Source organism: Mus caroli, unplaced genomic scaffold, assembly GCF_978045245.1.
Source record: "Mus caroli unplaced genomic scaffold, Mus_caroli_1 scaffold_13, whole genome shotgun sequence".
NCBI classification, from domain to species: Eukaryota; Metazoa; Chordata; class Mammalia; order Rodentia; family Muridae; genus Mus; species Mus caroli.
This window is the reverse complement of record NW_028227268.1, coordinates 17,436,950-17,442,949: the sequence shown is the minus strand read 5'-3', so window position 1 is coordinate 17,442,949 and position 6,000 is coordinate 17,436,950. Positions and strand designations below refer to the sequence as shown.

At 42.5% G+C, this 6,000-nt stretch overlaps 1 pseudogene; it reads right to left on the bottom strand.

The window, feature by feature from the left end:
- On the bottom strand, positions 1-1,204 carry LOC110305993 (large ribosomal subunit protein uL3 pseudogene; annotated as a pseudogene).
- Between the last annotated feature and the right edge of the window lie 4,796 nt (positions 1,205-6,000).

Sequence of the window (6,000 nt, the reverse complement as noted above, 5' to 3'; positions counted from 1 at the left end):
TCAAGCACCTTCCTCCTTGGCAATGCCATCTTTCTTGAGTGATTCCATAAATGCTTTCTTCTCCTCTATGGTCTGGAAACGACCATGGCCAAACTTGGAGGTGGTGTCAGTGAACTTCAGATCAGTCTTCAGAGCCCATGTTTGGTCTGGACCAGCAAGGACTTCCGAAGAGTAAGCACTTGCTTCTTGGTCCCCACCACATGGCCTTTGAGCATGATGAAGTCATTGGTCATCTTACCGTAATGAACAAAGCCACCCAGTGGGTTGATGGATGCTCTTGTCAAGACAGGTCATAGTCAGTAAATGCATTGTTCTTGATGAGTTGACCATCCTTGATGAGGTAGCCTTGACCAATCTTGTAAATCTTCTTGTTAATCTCTGTTCAGTGATGGTAACCTTTCTGCTCAGTTCGAGGCACAGAGAAGGCGACACGGGCAGGGTGCCAGGCTTCAATACAGGCAACTTTGCGCAGACCTCAATGGGTCTTTGGGGGCAATTTCTTTGTATGCCAACCACTAGTCAACCCTTTGTATCCTTTGCCTTTTGTCATGCCGAAGACATCAATCATCTCATCCTGCGCCAACACCTGGCTCACAGGAACCTGCTGCTCCAGCCTCTCTCGGGCCCAGTCTAGTTTTTTCAGCCACAGTGCCTCCATTCACCTGGATCACCATCAAGTGTGCCTTCTTCTGGCGCAGAGGAAGCAGATGCATCTGAGTGTGGGCAATGATGCGGATGACCTGGCAGTTCTTCTTCATGCTGCTGAAGTCCTTCTCCAGCTGCTTCTTGCCTGTGCCATCCTGCCATTTCTTACAGTACTTGGTGAAAGCCTTCTTAGATGTGTGCCAGTTCTTATAGAACCACCTTTTACACTCATCACTGATAGGCTTAGCAAACACAGTCTTGAAGGTCTGGAGGCTTTGTGGGGTTTCAACATATCCTACCATGCACACAGACACCATGGGTGCGGTTTCCCCAATGGTCACAGCCTCCACAACGTCTTTCTTGTTCACCTTAGATCCTGGGGGTTCCAGACGATGTGGGTCATGCCAACCTTGTACCTCAGAAAGGCTGTGAGGTGAACAGGCTTGGAAGGGTCATCTTTAGGGAAGCTCTTGACTTCCCCACGAGGCCGGCTGCTGTGCTTTCGAGGCAAGAAGCCCAAGGACCCATGCCTGGGAACTGAAAATTTCCTGTGAGACATCTCACCGCCACATGCTGCCGACAGAGAACCTTTTTGGATGTTTGACCTCTAGATAATAAATTTGCATTGTTTAAATCACTGAATTTGTGGGATTTTTTTTTTAAACAATAGTATTTGTGGATATAGTCTAAAACTACCACTGTCTAGCCTCTGGCCACGAATTATTTTATTTTAGCCTTCCTACACGTAAAATAAATTCACCCTCTCACAGCCCATTATAGAACCAATTTGTGTCCTCTAAATAGGTACAGGAGCAGAAGATTGTGTTTCTTGGGTACAATTTTGTATCTACAGCTCCTCAGGTACAAAACCCTCCTCCAATTGAATGCAAGTCAAGGTTGGCTAGCTAGCGAGTCCTGGGCTTCTGCCTCTGTTTCCTATGCTCTGGGAATCAAATTCAAGCCCTGCTTGCAAGGCCAGCACTTTCCTGACTGAGCTATCTTCTCAGCCCCTCTGCATGGTTTTGAGACAGGGTCTTACTAAACTCACTATGTATATCAGGCTAGCCTTGAATTCATGGCAACCCTGTCTCTGCTTCCCAAGTTCTGGACCATAGTATGCATTACCAGCATTACTAGGTTCAGCTCCTGTGTGTGTATGTGTGTATGTGTGTGTGTCTGTGTGTGTCTGTGTTTGTCTGTGTGTGTATGTGTAAGTGTCCTTAGAAATAAAATAATTTTTTAAAAAGATCTATTTATTTTATGTATGTGAGTACACTGTTGCTGTCTTCAGAAACATCAGAAGAGGGCATCAGATCCCATTACAGATGCTTGTGAGCCACCATGTGGTTGCTGGGATTTGAACTCAGGACCTCTAGAAGAACAGTCGGTGCTCTTAACCACTGAGTCATCTCTCCAGCCCCGGAAATAAAATTCTTTAAAAAATTTAAAAATGTTGTTAGTCTTGTTTAAATCTTACTGAGTTCTAGTACATGAGATTAAAGCTAGTCTCACAAATCTTTTAAAGATATGTTTTAGGCTTCTGCTGATGGAAAAAGACTTTATGCTTTCTTAGAAGTTAACTGATTTTTAATAAAAGAACCTAGAATAGACAATGGGGAAATGGCAATCTCTTCTATAGATGCTGCTGAGAAAAGAGAATATCTACATACTAGAGAAAGGAATTGGGCACATATATTGATGGATTGTATATGCTTGGCCCAGGGAGTGGCAGTATTAAAAGGTGTGGCCCTGTTGGAGTAGATGTATCACTGTGGCTGTGGTCTTTAAGATCCTCATCCTAGCTTCCTGGAAGTCAGTATTCGGCTAGCAGCCTTCAGATGAAGATGTAGAACTCTCAGTTCCTCCAGTACCATGCCTGCCTGGGCGCTGCCATGTTCCCACTTTGATGATAATGGACTGGACCTCTGAATGTGTAAGCAAGTCCCAATTAAATGTTATCCTTATAAGCCTTGGTCATGGTGCCTGTTCACAGCAGTAAAACCCTAATTAAGACATATATGTATATATTATACAATATAAATATAAATACAATATAAATTTAAAATATAATCTATATTATATATAATATAAATATAATTTAAAAATCACCTTAAAATGGATAAAATACCTAAATGTAAGATCTGAAACTGTGAAACTACTAGAAGAAAATAAGTTCCATGACATTGGCCTGGCAGTATTTTGACTTGATTTTGGAAGCAGGGGCAACAAAAGCAGAAATGGACACAGAGGGTATTAGCAGCTGAAAACCTTCTGCACAGCAGAGGAGTCAAAGGTCCAGACACAACCTAAAAGTTGGGAAAATATTTGCAAAGCATACTTCTGGTGAGGGCTTCACAGCCAAAGTATATAAGAAGCCCAAACGACTCAATAGCAAGAAAAATAACAATGAATGAAAACAGAGCAAAGGTCCTGGTGAGCCCACCACTGGGTTCCCAGGTTATGGTTAAACTCACTGCATCATGGAACAAAAAGACATGAAAGGGACTTGGGGTGTTGATGGGCATGGGAAGGAGATAAGAAGAGGCATGGAGTGGGAGCAATCAGAAGGTTTGGTTTATGTGTTATGAAGTTGTCAAAGAACAAACTTAAATAAAAAATAAATAAGTGTGGCCTCCCTTCCCCCAGCCTGGAACCTGCTTGCTCAAGGGTGGAGCTACGTGCTCATTCGTCCTGCCACGCCTACCTACTGCTGGAACCTGCCTTTGCTGCCTGGAGGCACACACGTGTTCGTCCTGCTACTGGACCCTGAGTTACTTGGCGGGATATTGGGTTCCCTCCCCCTTCCTTTATAACTGAGTGTCTGGAATTAGTAAAATTGAGCCTTGAACAGAATGTATGTTGTCTTGGCTCCATTCTTTCTTCTGCCCCGTCTAGATTCCTCTCTTTTCAGCCTGAACTGCCATTCTCAGTTGAACCGTTCGTGTTGTGGACTGCGGGCAGGCCGCAACAAATAAGTAATAGATAAAATAAATAAACAATAAACAAGTAAAGCTTTTCATGTGTGGGAAAATATGGGCAAAAGCTCTTAGCATTTTCTGGAAAGAAGACCTGCCAACAGATATCTGAAAAATACTTAACATCATGCCTCATTTGAGAAATGAAAACAGAAAGCGGTGAGATCTTGCATTATATTTGTTAGAACATCTATTACAAAGAAGGCAAGTGGTAAGTGTTGGTGAGGACATAAAGGCAAGGGCACTGTACTGGGTAGGTTTTGTCAGCCTGGCACAAAGTAGAGACACCTGGGAAGAGGCAAGGACCAACTGGGAACTGCTAGGAAGAGGGAGTCTCACAGGGGAATCGCCTCCATCAGACTGGCCTGAAGGCATATGTGTGGGGCCATTTTCTGACTACTTCATTGACAGAGGAGGCTCTAGCCTACTATGGGTGGTGCCACATGTGAGCAGGTGTTCTTGGACTATGTAAGAAAGGTAGCTGAAGAGCAAGAAGCAGGGCGGAAAGCTGCAGCTCCTGCTTCCAGCTTCTTGCTTGAGTTCCTGCCAGGACTTCTATCCGAAATGGAGTGTGACGCCAAAAAAACCTTTTCCTTCCCTGGATTTGTCTGGTAATGTTCTATCACAGCAACACAAAGTATACAAGTCACTATAGCTGCCATGAAAGAAGTACGGAGGTTTCTTTTTTTTTGGTTTTTCGAGACAGGGTTTCTCTGTGTAGCCTTGGCTGTCCTGGAACTCACTCTGTAGACCAGGCTGGCCTCGAACTCAGAAATCCGCCTGCCTCTGCCTCCCGAGTGCTGGGATTAAAGGCGTGCGCCACCACGCCCGGCTCGGAGGTTTCTTTCTTTTTCTTTCTTTCTTTCTTTCTTTCTTTCTTTCTTTCTTTCTTTCTTTCTTTCTTTCTTTCTTTCTTTTCTTTCTTTCTTTCTTTCTTTCTTTCTTTCTTTCTTTCTTTCTTTCTCTCTCTCTCTCTCTCTCTCTTTCTTTCTTTTTCTTTCTTTCTTTCTTTCTTTCTTTCTTTCTTTCTTTCTTTCTTTCTTTCTTTCTTTCTTTCTCTCTCTCTCTCTTTCTTTCTTTCTTTCTTTCTTTCTTTTTCTTTCTTTCTTTCTTTCTTTCTTTCTTTCTTTCTTTCTTTCTTTCTTTCTTTCTTTCGTTCTTTCGTTCTTTGTTCTTTTTTTTTCTTTGCTTGTTTTTGTTTTTATTTTTTGTTTTTTGGCTTTTGGCTTTTCTAGACAGGGTTTCTCTGTGTAGCCCTGCCTGTCCTAGAACTCACTATGTAGACCAAGCTGGCCTCATACCCACCTACCTCTGCCTCCCAAGTGCTGGGATTAGAGGCTTGGTTCTCCCCTCCCAAAGATTTCTCACCAGCAACAAATAATCACTATATGATCTAGAAACCCCAAGAAAATAGAAGTCAATACATCCAAAGACAGCCACACAGCTATGTTTACTGTTGCGTTGTTCATGATAACCAATGTCTGACAGCAGAAGCATCTGTCAATGGACGAATGGATACAGAAACTGTGTACATTCATGGAAGTGTCTGCCAGTGGATGAATGGATACAGAAACTGTACATTCACAGCTAAGGATTATTTTAACCTTAAAGAAGGAGATTCTGTAATTTATGACAACACAAAGGAAATGGATAGACATTTTGCCACAGGAAATAAGCCAGCCCCAGGGCAAATATTGCATGATCTCACATATATGTAGAATATGAGAAGAGATGTCTCCATGTGGATAAGAACTTGCTGGTTGTCAGAGAATGAGACAGAGTAGGGACAGGGGGATTGCTCAAAGGGTACAAAGTTTCCGCTAGATAAGAGGGATACAATTTGAAATCTATTGCATATCATTCAGTTACTAGTGTATTCTATGTTTAAAAATTGCCTGGGGTGAGGTGATGTGATGTGATGTGAGGTGATGACTTGATTCAACCATTCTATTCTCAGTACATATATTAAAACACACCATATCTCATAACATAGTAGTTACACATTGTTAATTTATGAGTTGTTAATTTGAAAATAAATGAAATAGAAATAAAATTATTTCATGTTTACATGAAGACAGAAAGGGGTATCGCTAAATGCGTGAAATACAGTAACATTTGCTAAGGCACCACACTTTTTTAATTAAATTATTTTATTTATTTACATTCCAAAAGTTGTCTCCCTTATCTGTGCCCCCTTCCTGAGTTCTTCACCCCACCCCACCCCACCTCTGAGAGGGTACTTCCCTACCCGCCCATCCTCACAAGCATCCCTCTTCCCTGGGGTATCAAGTTTCCACAGGATTAAGTATATCCTCTCCCACTGAGGCCATACAAGACATCCTCTGCTACTCATGTGCCGAGGGCCACAAATCAGCCCATG